The 21203-nt window shown below is 45.1% G+C and overlaps 1 protein-coding gene, 1 long non-coding RNA gene and 25 other non-coding genes across 27 annotated transcripts in view; 26 read left to right on the forward strand and 1 right to left on the reverse strand.

Moving 5' to 3' along the window:
* The window catches only part of LOC125709650 (serine/threonine-protein kinase pim-1-like), a 211929-nt gene that overhangs the window by 143927 nt on the left and 46799 nt on the right, over positions 1 to 21203 (forward strand). The gene's annotated exons all lie outside the window — the stretch shown is intronic.
* The window catches only part of LOC125709654 (uncharacterized), a 209376-nt gene that overhangs the window by 53118 nt on the left and 135055 nt on the right, over positions 1 to 21203 (reverse strand). The gene's annotated exons all lie outside the window — the stretch shown is intronic.
* On the forward strand, positions 206 to 287 carry trnal-uag (transfer RNA leucine (anticodon UAG)). Its single transcript has one exon. It is a non-coding gene; the product is annotated as a tRNA-Leu (tRNA).
* On the forward strand, positions 1134 to 1215 carry trnal-uag (transfer RNA leucine (anticodon UAG)). Its single transcript has one exon. It is a non-coding gene; the product is annotated as a tRNA-Leu (tRNA).
* On the forward strand, positions 2061 to 2142 carry trnal-uag (transfer RNA leucine (anticodon UAG)). The gene has a single exon. It is a non-coding gene; the product is annotated as a tRNA-Leu (tRNA).
* On the forward strand, positions 2680 to 2761 carry trnal-uag (transfer RNA leucine (anticodon UAG)). The gene has a single exon. It is a non-coding gene; the product is annotated as a tRNA-Leu (tRNA).
* trnal-uag (transfer RNA leucine (anticodon UAG)) lies at positions 3917 to 3998 on the forward strand. The gene has a single exon. It is a non-coding gene; the product is annotated as a tRNA-Leu (tRNA).
* Positions 4844 to 4925, forward strand: trnal-uag (transfer RNA leucine (anticodon UAG)). The gene has a single exon. It is a non-coding gene; the product is annotated as a tRNA-Leu (tRNA).
* Positions 5463 to 5544, forward strand: trnal-uag (transfer RNA leucine (anticodon UAG)). The gene has a single exon. It is a non-coding gene; the product is annotated as a tRNA-Leu (tRNA).
* Positions 7009 to 7090, forward strand: trnal-uag (transfer RNA leucine (anticodon UAG)). Its single transcript has one exon. It is a non-coding gene; the product is annotated as a tRNA-Leu (tRNA).
* Positions 7628 to 7709, forward strand: trnal-uag (transfer RNA leucine (anticodon UAG)). Its single transcript has one exon. It is a non-coding gene; the product is annotated as a tRNA-Leu (tRNA).
* trnal-uag (transfer RNA leucine (anticodon UAG)) lies at positions 8246 to 8327 on the forward strand. The gene has a single exon. It is a non-coding gene; the product is annotated as a tRNA-Leu (tRNA).
* trnal-uag (transfer RNA leucine (anticodon UAG)) lies at positions 8555 to 8636 on the forward strand. The gene has a single exon. It is a non-coding gene; the product is annotated as a tRNA-Leu (tRNA).
* trnal-uag (transfer RNA leucine (anticodon UAG)) lies at positions 8864 to 8945 on the forward strand. The gene has a single exon. It is a non-coding gene; the product is annotated as a tRNA-Leu (tRNA).
* Positions 10100 to 10181, forward strand: trnal-uag (transfer RNA leucine (anticodon UAG)). The gene has a single exon. It is a non-coding gene; the product is annotated as a tRNA-Leu (tRNA).
* On the forward strand, positions 11027 to 11108 carry trnal-uag (transfer RNA leucine (anticodon UAG)). Its single transcript has one exon. It is a non-coding gene; the product is annotated as a tRNA-Leu (tRNA).
* trnal-uag (transfer RNA leucine (anticodon UAG)) lies at positions 11644 to 11725 on the forward strand. Its single transcript has one exon. It is a non-coding gene; the product is annotated as a tRNA-Leu (tRNA).
* Positions 12262 to 12343, forward strand: trnal-uag (transfer RNA leucine (anticodon UAG)). Its single transcript has one exon. It is a non-coding gene; the product is annotated as a tRNA-Leu (tRNA).
* On the forward strand, positions 12880 to 12961 carry trnal-uag (transfer RNA leucine (anticodon UAG)). Its single transcript has one exon. It is a non-coding gene; the product is annotated as a tRNA-Leu (tRNA).
* trnal-uag (transfer RNA leucine (anticodon UAG)) lies at positions 13498 to 13579 on the forward strand. The gene has a single exon. It is a non-coding gene; the product is annotated as a tRNA-Leu (tRNA).
* trnal-uag (transfer RNA leucine (anticodon UAG)) lies at positions 15352 to 15433 on the forward strand. Its single transcript has one exon. It is a non-coding gene; the product is annotated as a tRNA-Leu (tRNA).
* On the forward strand, positions 15661 to 15742 carry trnah-aug (transfer RNA histidin (anticodon AUG)). Its single transcript has one exon. It is a non-coding gene; the product is annotated as a tRNA-His (tRNA).
* On the forward strand, positions 16588 to 16669 carry trnal-uag (transfer RNA leucine (anticodon UAG)). The gene has a single exon. It is a non-coding gene; the product is annotated as a tRNA-Leu (tRNA).
* On the forward strand, positions 16897 to 16978 carry trnah-aug (transfer RNA histidin (anticodon AUG)). Its single transcript has one exon. It is a non-coding gene; the product is annotated as a tRNA-His (tRNA).
* trnal-uag (transfer RNA leucine (anticodon UAG)) lies at positions 18133 to 18214 on the forward strand. Its single transcript has one exon. It is a non-coding gene; the product is annotated as a tRNA-Leu (tRNA).
* Positions 18442 to 18523, forward strand: trnal-uag (transfer RNA leucine (anticodon UAG)). The gene has a single exon. It is a non-coding gene; the product is annotated as a tRNA-Leu (tRNA).
* On the forward strand, positions 20605 to 20686 carry trnal-uag (transfer RNA leucine (anticodon UAG)). Its single transcript has one exon. It is a non-coding gene; the product is annotated as a tRNA-Leu (tRNA).

Here is a 21203-nt window from a genome sequence, read left to right on the forward strand (position 1 = left end):
GTTGTCTGTATTTGTCTAGAGAAAGTTTCCTCACACTAAAAATGCATGTGGGTGTCTAATGTGACTTTCTCATGTTGCCGACTCATTGGAGTTCGACCGCGGTTCAACACAAATCAGCATACAAGACCTGCCTGTTTCTCTTAGGATAACTATTGTATATGAAGGTTCTTCATATGAGCCGAACTGCAAAATAAGGAATAACATGGGTAGTGTGGCCGAGCGGTCCAAGGCGCTGGATTTAGGCTCCAGTCTCTTCGGAGGCGTGGGTTCGAATCCCACCGCTGCCATGTTTAACTTCTAAGAAGCCTGGTTGTCTGTATTTGTCTAAAGAAAATTTCCTCACACTAAAAATGCATGTGGGTGTCTAATGCGACTTTCTCATGTTGCCGACTCATTGGAGTTCGATATCAATTCAACACAAATCAGCAGACAAGACCTGCCAGTTTCTCTTAGGATAACTATTGTATATGAAGGTTCTTCATATGAGCCGAAACTGCAAAATAAGGAATAACATGGGTAGTGTGGCCGAGCGGTCCAAGCCGCTGGATTTAGGCTCCAGTCTCTTCGGAGGCGTGGGTTCGAATCCCACCGCTGCCATGTTTAACTTCTAAGAAGCCTGGTTGTCTGTATTTGTCTAGAGAAAGTTTCCTCACACTAAAAATGCATGTGGATGTCTAATGTGACTTTCTCATGTTGCCGACTCATTGGAGTTCGACCACGGTACAACACAAATCAGCAGACAAGACCTGACTGTTTGTCTTAGAATACCTATTGTATATAAAGGTTCTTCATATGAACCGAACTGCAAAATAAGGAATAACACGGGTAGTGTGGCCGAGCGGTCCAAGGCGCTGGATTTAGGCTCCAGTCTCTTCGGAGGCGTGGGTCCGAATTCCACCGCTGCCATGTTTAACTTCTAAGAAGCCTGGTTGTCTGTATTTGTCTAGAGAAAGTTTCCTCACACTAAAAATGCATGTGGGTGTCTAATGTGACTTTCTCATGTTGCCGACTCATTGGAGTTCGACCGCGGTTCAACACAAATCAGCATACAAGACCTGCCTGTTTCTCTTAGGATAACTATTGTATATGAAGGTTCTTCATATGAGCCGAACTGCAAAATAAAGAATAACATGGGTAGTGTGGCCGAGCGGTCCAAGGCGCTGGATTTAGGCTCCAGTCTCTTCGGAGGCGTGGGTTCGAATCCCACCGCTGCCATGTTTAACTTCTAAGAAGCCTGGTTGTCTGTATTTGTCTAGAGAAAGTTTCCTCACACTAAAAATGCATGTGGATGTCTAATGTGACTTTCTCATGTTGCCGACTCATTGGAGTTCGACCACGGTTCAACACAAATCAGCAGACAAGACCTGACTGTTTGTCTTAGAATACCTATTGTATATAAAGGTTCTTCATATGAACCGAACTGCAAAATAAGGAATAACACGGGTAGTGTGGCCGAGCGGTCCAAGGCGCTGGATTTAGGCTCCAGTCTCTTCGGAGGCGTGTGTTGGAATCCCACCGCTGCCATATTGAACTTCTAAGAAGCCTGGTTGTCTGTATTTGTCTAAAGAAAATTTCCTCACACTAAAAATGCATGTGGGTGTCTAATGTGACTTTCTCATGTTGCCGACTCATTGGAGTTCGACATCAATTCAACACAAATCAGCAGACAAGACCTGCCAGTTTCTCTTAGGATAACTATTGTATATAAAGGTTCTTCATATGAGCCGAAATGTAAAACAAAGACTGACATGGGTAGTGTGGCCGAGCGGTCCAAGGCGCTGGATTAAGGGTCCAGTCTATTCTGAGGCGTTGGTGCGAATCCCAGCGCTGCCATATTTAACTTCTAAGAAGCCTGGTTGTCTGTATTTGTCTAGAGAAAGTTTCCTCACACTAAAAATGCATGTGGGTGTCTAATGTGACTTTCTCATGTTGCCGACTCATTGGAGTTCGACCGCGGTTCAACACAAATCAGCAGACAAGACCTGCCTGTTTCTCTTAGGATAACTATTGTATATGAAGGTTCTTCATATGAGCCGAACTGCAAAATAAGGATTAACACGGGTAGTGTGGCCGAGCGGTCCAAGGCGCTGGATTTAGGCTCCAGTCTCTTCGGAGGCGTGGGTTCGAATCCCACCGCTGCCATGTTTAACTTCTAAGAAGCCTGGTTGTCTGTATTTGTCTAGAGAAAGTTTCCTCACACTAAAAATGCATGTGGGTGTCTAATGTGACTTTCTCTTGTTGCCGACTCATTGGAGTTCGACCGCGGTTCAACACAAATCAGCAGACAAGACCTGCCTGTTTCTCTTAGGATAACTATTGTATATAAAGGTTCTTCATATGAGCCGAACTGTAAAACAAAGACTGACATGGGTAGTGTGGCCGAGCGGTCCAAGGCGCTGGATTTAAGGCTCCAGTCTATTCTGAGGCGTTGGTGCGAATCCCAGCGCTGCCATACTTAACTTCTAAGAAGCCTGGTTGTCTGTATTTGTCTAGAGAAAGTTTCCTCACACTAAAAATGCATGTGGGTGTCTAATGTGACTTTCTCATGTTGCCGACTCATTGGAGTTCGACCGCGGTTCAACACAAATCAGCATACAAGACCTGCCTGTTTCTCTTAGGATAACTATTGTATATGAAGGTTCTTCATATGAGCCGAACTGCAAAATAAGGAATAACATGGGTAGTGTGGCCGAGCGGTCCAAGGCGCTGGATTTAGGCTCCAGTCTCTTCGGAGGCGTGGGTTCGAATCCCACCGCTGCCATGTTTAACTTCTAAGAAGCCTGGTTGTCTGTATTTGTCTAAAGAAAATTTCCTCACACTAAAAATGCATGTGGGTGTCTAATGCGACTTTCTCATGTTGCCGACTCATTGGAGTTCGATATCAATTCAACACAAATCAGCAGACAAGACCTGCCAGTTTCTCTTAGGATAACTATTGTATATAAAGGTTCTTCATATGAGCCGAACTGTAAAACAAAGACTGACATGGGTAGTGTGGCCGAGCGGTCCAAGGCGCTGGATTAAGGCTCCAGTCTATTCTGAGGCGTTGGTGCGAATCCCAGCGCTGCCATATTTAACTTCTAAGAAGCCTGGTTGTCTGTATTTGTCTAGAGAAAGTTTCCTCACACTAAAAATGCATGTGGGTGTCTAATGTGACTTTCTCATGTTGCCGACTCATTGGAGTTCGACCGCGGTTCAACACAAATCAGCATACAAGACCTGCCTGTTTCTCTTAGGATAACTATTGTATATGAAGGTTCTTCATATGAGCCGAAACTGCAAAATAAGGAAAAACATGGGTAGTGTGGCCGAGCGGTCCAAGCCGCTGGATTTAGGCTCCAGTCTCTTCGGAGGCGTGGGTTCGAATCCCACCGCTGCCATGTTTAACTTCTAAGAAGCCTGGTTGTCTGTATTTGTCTAGAGAAAGTTTCCTCACACTAAAAATGCATGTGGATGTCTAATGTGACTTTCTCATGTTGCCGACTCATTGGAGTTCGACCACGGTTCAACACAAATCAGCAGACAAGACCTGACTGTTTGTCTTAGAATACCTATTGTATATAAAGGTTCTTCATATGAACCGAACTGCAAAATAAGGAATAACACGGGTAGTGTGGCCGAGCGGTCCAAGGCGCTGGATTTAGGCTCCAGTCTCTTCGGAGGCGTGGGTCCGAATTCCACCGCTGCCATGTTTAACTTCTAAGAAGCCTGGTTGTCTGTATTTGTCTAGAGAAAGTTTCCTCACACTAAAAATGCATGTGGGTGTCTAATGTGACTTTCTCATGTTGCCGACTCATTGGAGTTCGACCGCGGTTCAACACAAATCAGCATACAAGACCTGCCTGTTTCTCTTAGGATAACTATTGTATATGAAGGTTCTTCATATGAGCCGAACTGCAAAATAAAGAATAACATGGGTAGTGTGGCCGAGCGGTCCAAGGCGCTGGATTTAGGCTCCAGTCTCTTCGGAGGCGTGGGTTCGAATCCCACCGCTGCCATGTTTAACTTCTAAGAAGCCTGGTTGTCTGTATTTGTCTAGAGAAAGTTTCCTCACACTAAAAATGCATGTGGATGTCTAATGTGACTTTCTCATGTTGCCGACTCATTGGAGTTCGACCACGGTTCAACACAAATCAGCAGACAAGACCTGACTGTTTGTCTTAGAATACCTATTGTATATAAAGGTTCTTCATATGAACCGAACTGCAAAATAAGGAATAACACGGGTAGTGTGGCCGAGCGGTCCAAGGCGCTGGATTTAGGCTCCAGTCTCTTCGGAGGCGTGTGTTGGAATCCCACCGCTGCCATATTGAACTTCTAAGAAGCCTGGTTGTCTGTATTTGTCTAAAGAAAATTTCCTCACACTAAAAATGCATGTGGGTGTCTAATGTGACTTTCTCATGTTGCCGACTCATTGGAGTTCGACATCAATTCAACACAAATCAGCAGACAAGACCTGCCAGTTTCTCTTAGGATAACTATTGTATATAAAGGTTCTTCATATGAGCCGAAATGTAAAACAAAGACTGACATGGGTAGTGTGGCCGAGCGGTCCAAGGCGCTGGATTAAGGGTCCAGTCTATTCTGAGGCGTTGGTGCGAATCCCAGCGCTGCCATATTTAACTTCTAAGAAGCCTGGTTGTCTGTATTTGTCTAGAGAAAGTTTCCTCACACTAAAAATGCATGTGGGTGTCTAATGTGACTTTCTCATGTTGCCGACTCATTGGAGTTCGACCGCGGTTCAACACAAATCAGCAGACAAGACCTGCCTGTTTCTCTTAGGATAACTATTGTATATGAAGGTTCTTCATATGAGCCGAACTGCAAAATAAGGATTAACACGGGTAGTGTGGCCGAGCGGTCCAAGGCGCTGGATTTAGGCTCCAGTCTCTTCGGAGGCGTGGGTTCGAATCCCACCGCTGCCATGTTTAACTTCTAAGAAGCCTGGTTGTCTGTATTTGTCTAGAGAAAGTTTCCTCACACTAAAAATGCATGTGGGTGTCTAATGTGACTTTCTCTTGTTGCCGACTCATTGGAGTTCGACCGCGGTTCAACACAAATCAGCAGACAAGACCTGCCTGTTTCTCTTAGGATAACTATTGTATATAAAGGTTCTTCATATGAGCCGAACTGTAAAACAAAGACTGACATGGGTAGTGTGGCCGAGCGGTCCAAGGCGCTGGATTTAAGGCTCCAGTCTATTCTGAGGCGTTGGTGCGAATCCCAGCGCTGCCATACTTAACTTCTAAGAAGCCTGGTTGTCTGTATTTGTCTAGAGAAAGTTTCCTCACACTAAAAATGCATGTGGGTGTCTAATGTGACTTTCTCATGTTGCCGACTCATTGGAGTTCGACCGCGGTTCAACACAAATCAGCATACAAGACCTGCCTGTTTCTCTTAGGATAACTATTGTATATGAAGGTTCTTCATATGAGCCGAACTGCAAAATAAGGAATAACATGGGTAGTGTGGCCGAGCGGTCCAAGGCGCTGGATTTAGGCTCCAGTCTCTTCGGAGGCGTGGGTTCGAATCCCACCGCTGCCATGTTTAACTTCTAAGAAGCCTGGTTGTCTGTATTTGTCTAAAGAAAATTTCCTCACACTAAAAATGCATGTGGGTGTCTAATGCGACTTTCTCATGTTGCCGACTCATTGGAGTTCGACATCAATTCAACACAAATCAGCAGACAAGACCTGCCAGTTTCTCTTAGGATAACTATTGTATATAAAGGTTCTTCATATGAGCCGAACTGTAAAACAAAGACTGACATGGGTAGTGTGGCCGAGCGGTCCAAGGCGCTGGATTAAGGCTCCAGTCTATTCTGAGGCGTTGGTGCGAATCCCAGCGCTGCCATATTTAACTTCTAAGAAGCCTGGTTGTCTGTATTTGTCTAGAGAAAGTTTCCTCACACTAAAAATGCATGTGGGTGTCTAATGTGACTTTCTCATGTTGCCGACTCATTGGAGTTCGACCGCGGTTCAACACAAATCAGCATACAAGACCTGCCTGTTTCTCTTAGGATAACTATTGTATATGAAGGTTCTTCATATGAACCGAAACTGCAAAATAAGGAATAACATGGGTAGTGTGGCCGAGCGGTCCAAGCCGCTGGATTTAGGCTCCAGTCTCTTCGGAGGCGTGGGTTCGAATCCCACCGCTGCCATGTTTAACTTCTAAGAAGCCTGGTTGTCTGTATTTGTCTAGAGAAAGTTTCCTCACACTAAAAATGCATGTGGATGTCTAATGTGACTTTCTCATGTTGCCGACTCATTGGAGTTCGACCACGGTTCAACACAAATCAGCAGACAAGACCTGACTGTTTGTCTTAGAATACCTATTGTATATAAAGGTTCTTCATATGAACCGAACTGCAAAATAAGGAATAACACGGGTAGTGTGGCCGAGCGGTCCAAGGCGCTGGATTTAGGCTCCAGTCTCTTCGGAGGCGTGTGTTGGAATCCCACCGCTGCCATATTGAACTTCTAAGAAGCCTGGTTGTCTGTATTTGTCTAGAGAAAATTTCCTCACACTAAAAATGCATGTGGGTGTCTAATGTGACTTTCTCATGTTGCCGACTCATTGGAGTTCGACATCAATTCAACACAAATCAGCAGACAAGACCTGCCAGTTTCTCTTAGGATAACTATTGTATATAAAGGTTCTTCATATGAGCCGAAATGTAAAACAAAGACTGACATGGGTAGTGTGGCCGAGCGGTCCAAGGCGCTGGATTAAGGGTCCAGTCTATTCTGAGGCGTTGGTGCGAATCCCAGCGCTGCCATATTTAACTTCTAAGAAGCCTGGTTGTCTGTATTTGTCTAGAGAAAGTTTCCTCACACTAAAAATGCATGTGGGTGTCTAATGTGACTTTCTCATGTTGCCGACTCATTGGAGTTCGACCGCGGTTCAACACAAATCAGCAGACAAGACCTGCCTGTTTCTCTTAGGATAACTATTGTATATGAAGGTTCTTCATATGAGCCGAACTGCAAAATAAGGATTAACACGGGTAGTGTGGCCGAGCGGTCCAAGGCGCTGGATTTAGGCTCCAGTCTCTTCGGAGGCGTGGGTTCGAATCCCACCGCTGCCATGTTTAACTTCTAAGAAGCCTGGTTGTCTGTATTTGTCTAGAGAAAGTTTCCTCACACTAAAAATGCATGTGGGTGTCTAATGTGACTTTCTCTTGTTGCCGACTCATTGGAGTTCGACCGCGGTTCAACACAAATCAGCAGACAAGACCTGCCTGTTTCTCTTAGGATAACTATTGTATATAAAGGTTCTTCATATGAGCCGAACTGTAAAACAAAGACTGACATGGGTAGTGTGGCCGAGCGGTCCAAGGCGCTGGATTTAAGGCTCCAGTCTATTCTGAGGCGTTGGTGCGAATCCCAGCGCTGCCATACTTAACTTCTAAGAAGCCTGGTTGTCTGTATTTGTCTAGAGAAAGTTTCCTCACACTAAAAATGCATGTGGGTGTCTAATGTGACTTTCTCATGTTGCCGACTCATTGGAGTTCGACCGCGGTTCAACACAAATCAGCATACAAGACCTGCCTGTTTCTCTTAGGATAACTATTGTATATGAAGGTTCTTCATATGAGCCGAACTGCAAAATAAGGAATAACATGGGTAGTGTGGCCGAGCGGTCCAAGGCGCTGGATTTAGGCTCCAGTCTCTTCGGAGGCGTGGGTTCGAATCCCACCGCTGCCATGTTTAACTTCTAAGAAGCCTGGTTGTCTGTATTTGTCTAAAGAAAATTTCCTCACACTAAAAATGCATGTGGGTGTCTAATGCGACTTTCTCATGTTGCCGACTCATTGGAGTTCGACATCAATTCAACACAAATCAGCAGACAAGACCTGCCAGTTTCTCTTAGGATAACTATTGTATATAAAGGTTTTTCATATGAGCCGAACTGTAAAACAAAGACTGACATGGGTAGTGTGGCCGAGCGGTCCAAGGCGCTGGATTAAGGCTCCAGTCTATTCTGAGGCGTTGGTGCGAATCCCAGCGCTGCCATATTTAACTTCTAAGAAGCCTGGTTGTCTGTATTTGTCTAGAGAAAGTTTCCTCACACTAAAAATGCATGTGGGTGTCTAATGTGACTTTCTCATGTTGCCGACTCATTGGAGTTCGACCGCGGTTCAACACAAATCAGCATACAAGACCTGCCTGTTTCTCTTAGGATAACTATTGTATATGAAGGTTCTTCATATGAGCCGAACTGCAAAATAAGGAATAACATGGGTAGTGTGGCCGAGCGGTCCAAGGCGCTGGATTTAGGCTCCAGTCTCTTCGGAGGCGTGGGTTCGAATCCCACCGCTGCCATGTTTAACTTCTAAGAAGCCTGGTTGTCTGTATTTGTCTAGAGAAAGTTTCCTCACACTAAAAATGCATGTGGATGTCTAATGTGACTTTCTCATGTTGCCGACTCATTGGAGTTCGACCACGGTTCAACACAAATCAGCAGACAAGACCTGACTGTTTGTCTTAGAATACCTATTGTATATAAAGGTTCTTCATATGAACCGAACTGCAAAATAAGGAATAACACGGGTAGTGTGGCCGAGCGGTCCAAGGCGCTGGATTTAGGCTCCAGTCTCTTGGGAGGCGTGGGTTCGAATTCCACCGCTGCCATGTTTAACTTCTAAGTAGCCTGGTTGTCTGTATTTGTCTAGAGAAAGTTTCTTCACACTAAAAATGCATGTGGGTGTCTAATGTGACTTTCTCTTGTTGCCGACTCATTGGAGTTCGACCGCGGTTCAACACAAATCAGCAGACAAGACATGCCTGTTTCTCTTAGGATAACTATTGTATATGAAGGTTCTTCATATGAGCCGAACTGCAAAATAAGGAATAACATGGGTAGTGTGGCCGAGCGGTCCAAGGCGCTGGATTTAGGCTCCAGTCTCTTTGGAGGCGTGGGTTCGAATCCCACCGCTGCCATGTTTAACTTCTAAGAAGCCTGGTTGTCTGTATTTGTCTAGAGAAAATTTCCTCACGCTAAAAATGCATGTGGGTGTCTAATGTGACTTTCTCTTGTGGCCGACTCATTGGAGTTCGACAACGATTCAACACAAATCAGCATACAAGACCTGCCTGTTTCTCTTAGGATACCTATTGTATATAAAGGTTCTTCATATGAACCGAACTGCAAAATAAGGAATAACACGGGTAGTGTGGCCGAGCGGTCCAAGGCGCTGGATTTAGGCTCCAGTCTCTTCGGAGGCGTGTGTTGGAATCCCACCGCTGCCATATTTAACTTCTAAGAAGCCTGGTTGTCTGTATTTGTCTAGAGAAAGTTTCCTCACACTAAAAATGCATGTGGGTGTCTAATGTGACTTTCTCATGTTGCCGACTCATTGGAGTTCGACCACGGTTCAACACAAATCAGCAGACAAGACCTGACTGTTTGTCTTAGAATACCTATTGTATATAAAGGTTCTTCATATGAACCGAACTGCAAAATAAGGAATAACACGGGTAGTGTGGCCGAGCGGTCCAAGGCGCTGGATTTAGGCTCCAGTCTCTTCGGAGGCGTGTGTTGGAATCCCACCGCTGCCATATTTAACTTCTAAGAAGCCTGGTTGTCTGTTTTTGTCTAGAGAAAATTTCCTCACACTAAAAATGCATGTGGGTGTCTAATGTGACTTTCTCATATTGCCAACTCATTGGAGTTCGACCGCGGTTCAACACAAATCAGCAGACAAGACCTGCCTGTTTGTCTTAGGATACCTATTGTGTATAAAGCTTCTTCATATGAGCCGAACTGTAAAACAAAGACTGACATGGGTTGTGTGGCCGAGCGGTCCAAGGCGCTGGATTAAGGCTCCAGTCTCTTTGGAGGCGTGGGTTCGAATCTCAGCGCTGCCATGTTTAACTTCTAAGAAGCCTGGTTGTCTGTATTTGTCTAGAGAAAATTTCCTCACGCTAAAAATGCATGTGGGTGTCTAATGTGACATTCTCATGTTGCCGACTCATTGGAGTTCGACCGCGGTTCAACACAAATCAGCAGACAAGACCTGCCTGTTTCTCTTAGGATAACTATTGTATATGAAGGTTCTTCATATGAGCCGAACTGCAAAATAAGGAATAACATGGGTAGTGTGGCCGAGCGATCCAAGGCGCTGGATTTAGGCTCCAGTCTCTTCGGAGGCGTGGGTTCGAATCCCACCGCTGCCATATTTGACTTCTAAGAAGCCTGGTTGTTTGTATTTGTCTAGAGAAAGTTTCCTCACACTAAAAATGCATGTGGGTGTCTAATGTGACTTTCTCATGTTGCCGACTCATTGGAGTTCGACCACGGTTCAACACAAATCAGCAGACAAGACCTGACTGTTTGTCTTAGAATACCTATTGTATATAAAGGTTCTTCATATGAACCGAACTGCAAAATAAGGAATAACACGGGTAGTGTGGCCGAGCGGTCCAAGGCGCTGGATTTAGGCTCCAGTCTCTTCGGAGGCGTGTGTTGGAATCCCACCGCTGCCATATTTAACTTCTAAGAAGCCTGGTTGTCTGTTTTTGTCTAGAGAAAATTTCCTCACACTAAAAATGCATGTGGGTGTCTAATGTGACTTTCTCATATTGCCAACTCATTGGAGTTCGACCGCGGTTCAACACAAATCAGCAGACAAGACCTGCCTGTTTGTCTTAGGATACCTATTGTGTATAAAGCTTCTTCATATGAGCCGAACTGTAAAACAAAGACTGACATGGGTTGTGTGGCCGAGCGGTCCAAGGCGCTGGATTAAGGCTTCAGTCTCTTTGGAGGCGTGGGTTCGAATCTCAGCGCTGCCATGTTTAACTTCTAAGAAGCCTGGTTGTCTGTATTTGTCTAGAGAAAATTTCCTCACGCTAAAAATGCATGTGGGTGTCTAATGTGACATTCTCATGTTGCCGACTCATTGGAGTTCGACCGCGGTTCAACACAAATCAGCAGACAAGACCTGCCTGTTTCTCTTAGGATAACTATTGTATATGAAGGTTCTTCATATGAGCCGAACTGCAAAATAAGGAATAACATGGGTAGTGTGGCCGAGCGGTCCAAGGCGCTGGATTTAGGCTCCAGTCTCTTCGGAGGCGTGGGTTCGAATCCCACCGCTGCCATATTTGACTTCTAAGAAGCCTGGTTGTTTGTATTTGTCTAGAGAAAGTTTCCTCACACTAAAAATGCATGTGGGTGTCTAATGTGACTTTCTCATGTTGCGACTCATTGGAGTTCGACCGCGGTTCAACACAAATCAGCAGACAAGACCTGACTGTTTGTCTTAGAATACCTATTGTATATAAAGGTTTTTCATATGAGCCGAACTGCAAAATAAGGACTAACACAGGTAGTGTGGCCGAGCGGTCCAAGGCGCAGGATTTAGGCTCCAGTCTCTTCGGAGGTGTGGGTTCGAATCCCACCGCTGGCATATTTAACTTCTAAGAAGCCTGGTTGTCTGTATTTGTCTAGAGAAAGTTTCCTCACACTAAAAATGCATGTGGGTGTCTAATGTGACTTTCTCTTGTTGCCGACTCATTGGAGTTCGACCGCGGTTCAACACAAATCAGTGTACAAGACCTGCCTGTTTCTCTTAGGATAACTATTGTATATGAAGGTTCTTCATATGAGCCGAACTGCAAAATAAGGAATAACATGGGTAGTGTGGCCGAGCAGTCCAAGGCGCTGGATTTAGGCTCCAGTCTCTTCGGAGGCGTGGGTTCGAATCCCACCGCTGCCATGTTTAACTTCTAAGAAGCCTGGTTGTCTGTATTTGTCTAGAGAAAGTTTCCTCACACTAAAAATGCATGTGGGTGTCTAATGTGACTTTCTCATGTTGCCGACTCATTGGAGTTCGACCACGGTTCAACACAAATCAGCAGACAAGACCTGACTGTTTGTCTTAGAATACCTATTGTATATAAAGGTTCTTCATATGAACCGAACTGCAAAATAAGGAATAACACGGGTAGTGTGGCCGAGCGGTCCAAGGCGCTGGATTTAGGCTCCAGTCTCTTCGGAGGCGTGGGTTCGAATTCCACCGCTGCCATGTTTAACTTCTAAGAAGCCTGGTTGTCTGTATTTGTCTAGAGAAAGTTTCCTCACACTAAAAATGCATGTGGGTGTCTAATGTGACTTTCTCTTGTTGCCGACTCATTGGAGTTCGACCGCGGTTCAACACAAATCAGCAGACAAGACATGCCTGTTTCTCTTAGGATAACTATTGTATATGAAGGTTCTTCATATGAGCCGAACTGCAAAATAAGGAATAACATGGGTAGTGTGGCCGAACGGTCCAAGGCGCTGGATTTAGGCTCCAGTCTCTTCGGAGGCGTGGGTTCGAATCCCACCGCTGCTATGTTTAACTTCTAAGAAGCCTGGTTGTCTGTATTTGTCTAGAGAAAGTTTCCTCACACTAAAAATGCATGTGGGTGTCTAATGTGACTTTCTCTTGTTGCCGACTCATTGGAGTTCGACCGCGGTTCAACACAAATCAGCAGACAAGACCTGCCTGTTTCTCTTAGGATACCTATTGTTTATAAAGCTTCTTCATATGAGCCGAACTGTGAAACGAAGACTGACATGGGTAGTGTGGCCGAGCGGTCCAAGGCGCTGGATTAAGGCTCCAGTCTATTCTGAGGCGTTGGTGCGAATCCCAGCGCTGCCATATTTAACTTCTAAGAAGCCTGGTTGTCTGTATTTGTCTAGAGAAAGTTTCCTCACACTAAAAATGCATGTGGGTGTCTAACGTGACTTTCTCATGTTGCCGACTCATTGGAGTTCGACCGCGGTTCAACACAAATCAGCATACAAGACCTGCCTGTTTCTCTTAGGATAACTATTGTATATGAAGGTTCTTCATATGAGCCGAACTGCAAAATAAGGAATAACATGGGTAGTGTGGCCGAGCAGTCCAAGGCGCTGGATTTAGGCTCCAGTCTCTTCGGAGGCGTGGGTTCGAATCCCACCGCTGCCATGTTTAACTTCTAAGAAGCCTGGTTGTCTGTATTTGTCTAGAGAAAGTTTCCTCACACTAAAAATGCATGTGGGTGTCTAATGTGACTTTCTCATGTTGCCGACTCATTGGAGTTCGACCACGGTTCAACACAAATCAGCAGACAAGACCTGACTGTTTGTCTTAGAATACCTATTGTATATAAAGGTTCTTCATATGAACCGAACTGCAAAATAAGGAATAACCCGGGTAGTGTGGCCGAGCGCTCCAAGGCGCTGGATTTAGGCTCCAGTCTCTTCGGAGGCGTGGGTTCGAATTCCACCGCTGCCATGTTTAACTTCTAAGAAGCCTGGTTGTCTGTATTTGTCTAGAGAAAGTTTCCTCACACTAAAAATGCATGTGGGTGTCTAATGTGACTTTCTCTTGTTGCCGACTCATTGGAGTTCGACCGCGGTTCAACACAAATCAGCAGACAAGACATGCCTGTTTCTCTTAGGATAACTATTGTATATGAAGGTTCTTCATATGAGCCGAACTGCAAAATAAGGAATAACATGGGTAGTGTGGCCGAGTGGTCCAAGGCGCTGGATTTAGGCTCCAGTCTCTTCGGAGGCGTGGGTTCGAATCCCACCGCTGCCATGTTTAACTTCTAAGAAGCCTGGTTGTCTGTATTTGTCTAGAGAAAGTTTCCTCACACTAAAAATGCATGTGGGTGTCTAATGTGATTTTCTCTTGTTGCCGACTCATTGGACTTCGACCTCGGTTCAGCACAAATCAGCGTACAAGACCTGCCTGTTTCTCTTAGGATACCTATTGTGTATAAAGCTTCTTCATATGAGCCGAACTGTAAAACAAAGACTGGCATGGGTAGTGTGGCCGAGCGGTCCAAGGCGCTGGATTAAGGCTCCAGTCTCTTTGGAGGCGTGGGTTCGAATCCCAACGCTGCCATGTTTAACTTCTAAGAAGCCTGTTTGTCTGTATTTGTCTAGAGAAAATTTCCTCACGCTAAAAATGCATGTGGGTGTCTAATGTGACATTCTCATGTTGCCGACTCATTGGAGTTCGACCGCGGTTCAACACAAATCAGCAGACAAGACCTGCCTGTTTCTCTTAGGATAACTATTGTATATGAAGGTTCTTCATATGAGCCGAACTGCAAAATAAGGACTAACACAGGTAGTGTGGCCAAGCGGTCCAAGGCGCAGGATTTAGGCTCCAGTCTCTTCGGAGGCGTGGGTTCGAATCCCACCGCTGCCATATTTAACTTCTAAGAAGCCTGGTTGTCTGTATTTGTCTAGAGAAAGTTTCCTCACACTAAAAATGCATGTGGGTGTCTAATGTGACTTTCTCTTGTTGCCGACTCATTGGAGTTCGACCGCGGTTCAACACAAATCAGTGTACAAGACCTGCCTGTTTCTCTTAGGATACCTATTGTGTATAAAGCTTCTTCAAATGAGCCGAACTGTGAAACAAAGACTGACATGGGTAGTGTGGCCGAGCGGTCCAAGGCGCTGGATTAAGGCTCCAATCTCTTCGGAGGCGTGGGTTCGAATCCCCCCGCTGCCTTGTTTAACTTCTAAGAAGCCTGGTTGCCTGTATTTGTCTAGAGAAAGTTTACTCACACTTAAAATGCATGTGGATGTCTAATGTGACTTTCTCATGTTGCCGACTCATTGGAGTTCGACCATGGTTCAACACAAATCAGCAGACAAGACCTGACTGTTTCTCTTAGGATACCTATTGTATATAAAGGTTCTTCATATGAACCGAACTGCAAAATAAGGAATAACACGGGTAGTGTGGCCGAGCGGTCCAAGGCGCTGGATTTAGGCTCCAGTCTCTTCGGAGGCGTGTGTTGGAATCCCACCGCTGCCATATTTAACTTCTAAGAAGCCTGGTTGTCTGTATTTGTCTAGAGAAAATTTCCTCACACTAAAAATGCATGTGGGTGTCTAATGTGACTTTCTCATATTGCCGACTCATTGGAGTTCGACCGCGGTTCAACACAAATCAGCAGACAAGACCTGCCTGTTTGTCTTAGGATACCTATTGTGTATAAAGCTTCTTCATATGAGGCGAACTGTAAAACAAAGACTGACATGGGTAGTGTGGCCGAGCGGTCCAAGGCGCTGGATCAAGGCTCCAGTCTCTTTGGAGGCGTGGGTTCGAATCCCAGCGCTGCCATGTTTAACTTCTAAGAAGCCTGGTTGTCTGTATTTGTCTAGAGAAAATTTCCTCACGCTAAAAATGCATGTGGGTGTCTAATGTGACATTCTCATGTTGCCGACTCATTGGAGTTCGACCGCGGTTCAACACAAATCAGCAGACAAGACCTGCCTGTTTCTCTTAGGATAACTATTGTATATGAAGGTTCTTCATATGAGCCGAACTGCAAAATAAGGAATAACATGGGTAGTGTGGCCGAGCGGTCCAAGGCGCTGGATTTAGGCTCCAGTCTCTTCGGAGGCGTGGGTTCGAATCCCACCGCTGCCATGTTTAAATTCTAAGAAGCCTGGTTGTCTGTATTTGTCTAGAGAAAGTTTCCTCACACTAAAAATGCATGTGGGTGTCTAATGTGACTTTCTCTTGTTGCCGACTCATTGGAGTTCGACCGCGGTTCAACACAAATCAGCAGACAAGACCTGCCTGTTTCTCTTAGGATACCTATTGTATATAAAGCTTCTTCATATGAGCCGAACTGTGAAACGAAGACTGACATGGGTAGTGTGGCCGAGCGGTCCAAGGCGCTGGATTATGGCTCCAGTCTCTTCGGAGGCGTGGGTTCGAATCCCAGCGCTGCCATATTTAACTTCTAAGAAGCCTGGTTGTCTGTATTTGTCTAGAGAAAATTTCCTCACGCTAATAATGCATGTGGGTGTCTAATGTGACTTTCTCTTGTGGCCGACTCATTGGAGTTCTACAACGATTCAACACAAATCAGCAGACAAGACCTGCCAGTTTCTCTTAGGATACCTATTGTATATAAAGGTTCTTCATATGAGCCGAACTGTAAAACAAAGACTGACATGGGTAGTGTGACCGAGCGGTCCAAGCTGCTGGATTAAGGCTCCAGTCTCTTTGGAGGCGTGTGTTAGAATCCCACCGCTGCCATATTTAACTTCTAAGAAGCCAGGTTGTCTGTATTTGTCTAGAGAAAGTTTCCTCACACTAAAAATGCATGTTGGTGTCTAATGTGACTTTCTCTTGTGGTCGACTCATTGGAGTTCGACAACGATTCAACACAAATTAGCATACAAGACCTGCCTGTTTCTCTTAGGATACCTATTGTATATAAAGTTTCTTCATATGAGCCGAACTGTAAAACGAAGACTGTCATGGGTAGTGTGGCCGAGCGGTCCAAGGCGCTGGATTAAGGCTCCAGTCTCTTCGGAGGCGTGGGTTCGAATCCCACAGCTGCCATATTTAACTTCTAAGACGTCTGGTTGTCTGTATTTGTCTAGAGAAAGTTTCCTCACACTAAAAATGCATGTGGGTGTCTAATGTGACTTTCTCATGTTGCCGACTCATTGGAGTTCGACCGCGGTTCAACACAAATCAGCAGACAAGACCTGCCTGTTTCTCTTAGGATAACTATTGTATATGAAGGTTCTTCATATGAGCCGAACTGCAAAATAAGGAATAACATGGGTAGTGTGGCCGAGCGGTCCAAGGCGCTGGATTTAGGCTCCAGTCTCTTCGGAGGCGTGGGTTCGAATCCCACCGCTGCCATGTTTAAATTCTAAGAAGCCTGGTTGTCTGTATTTGTCTAGAGAAAGTTTCCTCACACTAAAAATGCATGTGGGTGTCTAATGTGACTTTCTCTTGTTGCCGACTCATTGGAGTTCGACCGCGGTTCAACACAAATCAGCAGACAAGACCTGCCTGTTTCTCTTAGGATACCTATTGTATATAAAGCTTCTTCATATGAGCCGAACTGTGAAACGAAGACTGACATGGGTAGTGTGGCCGAGCGGTCCAAGGCGCTGGATTATGGCTCCAGTCTCTTCGGAGGCGTGGGTTCGAATCCCAGCGCTGCCATATTTAACTTCTAAGAAGCCTGGTTGTCTGTATTTGTCTAGAGAAAATTTCCTCACGCTAATAATGCATGTGGGTGTCTAATGTGACTTTCTCTTGTGGCCGACTCATTGGAGTTCTACAACGATTCAACACAAATCAGCAGACAAGACCTGCCAGTTTCTCTTAGGATACCTATTGTATATAAAGGTTCTTCATATGAGCCGAACTGTAAAACAAAGACTGACATGGGTAGTGTGACCGAGCGGTCCAAGCTGCTGGATTAAGGCTCCAGTCTCTTTGGAGGCGTGTGTTAGAATCCCACCGCTGCCATATTTAACTTCTAAGAAGCCAGGTTGTCTGTATTTGTCTAGAGAAAGTTTCCTCACACTAAAAATGCATGTTGGTGTCTAATGTGACTTTCTCTTGTGGTCGACTCATTGGAGTTCGACAACGATTCAACACAAATTAGCATACAAGACCTGCCTGTTTCTCTTAGGATACCTATTGTATATAAAGTTTCTTCATATGAGCCGAACTGTAAAACGAAGACTGTCATGGGTAGTGTGGCCGAGCGGTCCAAGGCGCTGGATTAAGGCTCCAGTCTCTTCGGAGGTGTGGGTTCGAATCCCACAGCTGCCATATTTAACTTCTAAGACGTCTGGTTGTCTGTATTTGTCTAGAGAAAGTTTCCTCACACTAAAAATGCATGTGGGTGTCTAATGTGACTTTCTCATGTTGCCGACTCATTGGAGTTCGACCGCGGTTCAACACAAATCAGCAGACAAGACCTGCCTGTTTGTCTTAGGATAACTATTGTATATAAAGGTTCTTCATATGAGCCGAACTGCAAAATAAAGATTAACATGGGTAGTGTGGCCGAGCGGTCTAAGGCGCTGGATTTAGGCTCCAGTCTCTTCGGAGGCGTGAGTTCGAATTCCACCGCTGCCATATTTAACTTCTAAGAAGCCTGGTTGTCTGTATTTGTCTAGAGAAAGTTTCCTCACACTAAAAATGCATGTGGGTGTCTAATGTGACTTTCTCATGTTGCCGACTCATTGGAGTTCGACCGCGGTTCAACACAAATCAGCAGACAAGACCTGCCTGTTTCTCTTAGGATAACTATTGTATATAAAGGTTCTTCATATGAGCCGAACTGCAAAATGAGGAATAACATGGGTAGTGTGGCCGAGCGGTCCAAGGCGCTGGATTTAGGCTCCAGTCTCTTTGGAGGCGTGGGTTGGAATCCCACCGCTGCCATATTGAACTTCTAAGAAGCCTGGTTGTCTGTATTTGTCTAGAGAAAGTTTCCTCACACTAAAAATGCATGTGGGTGTCTAATGTGACTTTCTCTTGTTGCCGACTCATTGGAGTTCGACCTCGGTTCAACACAAATCAGCAGACAAGACCTGCCTGTTTCTCTTAGGATAACTATTGTATATAAAGGTTCTTCATATGAGCCGAACTGCAAAATAAGGAATAACATGGGTAGTGTGGCCGAGCGGTCCAAGGCGCTGGATTTAGGCTCCAGTCTCTTTGGAGGCGTGGGTTCGAATTCCACCGCTGCCATATTTAACTTCTAATAAGCCTGATTGTCTGTATTTGTCTAGAGAAAGTTTCCTCACACTAAAAATGCATGTGCGTGTCTGATGTGACTTTCTCATGTTGCCGACTCATTGGAGTTCGACCTCGGTTCAACACAAATCAGCAGACAAGACCTGCCTGTTTCTCTTAGGATACCTATTGTATATAAAGTTTCTTCATATGAGCCGAACTGTGAAACAAAGACTGACATGGGTAGTGTGGCCGAGCGGTCCAAGCAGCTGGATTAAGGCTCCAGTCTCTTTGGAGGCGTGTGTTAGAATCCCACCGCTGCCATATTTAACTTCTAAGAAGCCTGGTTGTCTGTATTTGTCTAGAGAAAGTTTCCTCACACTAAAAATGCATGTGGGTGTCTAATGTGACTTTCTCATGTTGCCGACTCATTGGAGTTGGACCGCGGTTCAACACAAATCAGCAGACAAGACCTGCCTGTTTGTCTTAGAATACCTATTGTATATAAAGCTTCTTCATATGAGCCGAACTGCAAAATAAGGAATAACACGGGTAGTGTGGCCGAGCGGTCCAAGGCGCTGGATTAAGGCTCCAGTCTATTCTGAGGCGTGGGTGCGAATCCCAGCGCTGCCATATTTAACTTCCAAGAAGCCTGGATGTCTGTATTTGTCTAGAGAAAATTTCCTCACACTAAAAATGCATGTGGATGTCTAATGTGACTTTCTCATGTTGCCGACTCATTGGAGTTCGACCACGGTTCAACACAAATCAGCAGACAAGACCTGACTGTTTGTCTTAGAATACCTATTGTATATAAAGGTTCTTCATATGAACCGAACTGCACAATAAGGAATAACACGGGTAGTGTGGCCGAGCGGTCCAAGGCGCTGGATTTAGGCTCCAGTCTCTTCGGAGGCGTGGGTTCGAATCCCCCAGCTGCCTTGTTTAACTTCTAAGAAGCCTGGTTGCCTGTATTTGTCTAGAGAAAGTTTACTCACACTTAAAATGCATGTGGGTGTCTAATGTGACTTTCTCATGTTGCCGACTCATTGGAGTTCGACCACGGTTCAACACAAATCAGCAGACAAGACCTGACTGTTTGTCTTAGAATACCTATTGTATATAAAGGTTCTTCATATGAACCGAACTGCAAAATAAGGAATAACACGGGTAGTGTGGCCGAGCGGTCCAAGGCGCTGGATTTAGGCTCCAGTCTCTTCGGAGGCGTGTGTTGGAATCCCACCGCTGCCATATTGAACTTCTAAGAAGCCTGGTTGTCTGTATTTGTCTAAAGAAAATTTCCTCACACTAAAAATGCATGTGGGTGTCTAATGTGACTTTCTCATGTTGCCGACTCATTGGAGTTCGACATCGATTCAACACAAATCAGCAGACAAGACCTGCCAGTTTCTCTTAGGATAACTATTGTATATAAAGGTTCTTCATATGAGCCGAACTGTAAAACAAAGACTGACACGGGTAGTGTGGCCGAGCGGTCCAAGGCGCTGGATTAAGGCTCCAGTCTATTCTGAGGCGTGAGTTCGAATTCCACCGCTGCCATATTTAACTTCTAAGAAGCCTGGTTGTCTGTATTTGTCTAGAGAAAGTTTCCTCACACTAAAAATGCATGTTGGTGTCTAATGTGACTTTCTCTTGTGGTCGACTCATTGGAGTTCGACAACGATTCAACACAAATTAGCATACAAGACCTGCCTGTTTCTCTTAGGATACCTATTGTATATAAAGTTTCTTCATATGAGCCGAACTGTAAAACGAAGACTGTCATGGGTAGTGTGGCCGAGCGGTCCAAGGCGCTGGATTAAGGCTCCAGTCTCTTCGGAGGCGTGGGTTCGAATCCCACAGCTGCCATATTTAACTTCTAAGACGCCTGGTTGTCTGTATTTGTCTAGAGAAAGTTTCCTCACACTAAAAATGCATGTGGGTGTCTAATGTGACTTTCTCATGTTGCCGACTCATTGGAGTTCGACCGCGGTTCAACACAAATCAGCAGACAAGACCTGCCTGCTTGTCTTAGGATAACTATTGTATATAAAGGTTCTTCATATGAGCCGAACTGCAAAATAAGGAATAACATGGGTAGTGTGGCCGAGCGGTCCAAGGCGCTGGATTTAGGCTCCAGTCTCTTCGGAGGCGTGGGTTCGAATCCCACCGCTGCCATGTTTAACTTCTAAGAAGCCTGGTTGTCTGTATTTGTCTAGAGAAAGTTTCCTCACACTAAAAATGCATGTGGGTGTCTAATGTGACTTTCTCATGTTGCCGACTCATTGGAGTTGGACCGCGGTTCAACACAAATCAGCAGACAAGACCTGCCTGTTTGTCTTAGAATACCTATTGTATATATGAAGCTTCTTCATATGAGCCGAACTGCAAAATAAGGAATAACACGGGTAGTGTGGCCGAGCGGTCCAAGGCGCTGGATTAAGGCTCCAGTCTATTCTGAGGCGTGGGTGCGAATCCCAGCGCTGCCATATTTAACTTCCAAGAAGCCTGGATGTCTGTATTTGTCTAGAGAAAATTTCCTCACACTAAAAATGCATGTGGATGTCTAATGTGACTTTCTCATGTTGCCGACTCATTGGAGTTCGACCACGGTTCAACACAAATCAGCAGACAAGTCCTGACTGTTTGTCTTAGAATACCTATTGTATATAAAGGTTCTTCATATGAACCGAAC

This window comes from Brienomyrus brachyistius, chromosome 16, assembly GCF_023856365.1.
Source record: "Brienomyrus brachyistius isolate T26 chromosome 16, BBRACH_0.4, whole genome shotgun sequence".
NCBI classification, from domain to species: domain Eukaryota; kingdom Metazoa; phylum Chordata; class Actinopteri; order Osteoglossiformes; family Mormyridae; genus Brienomyrus; species Brienomyrus brachyistius.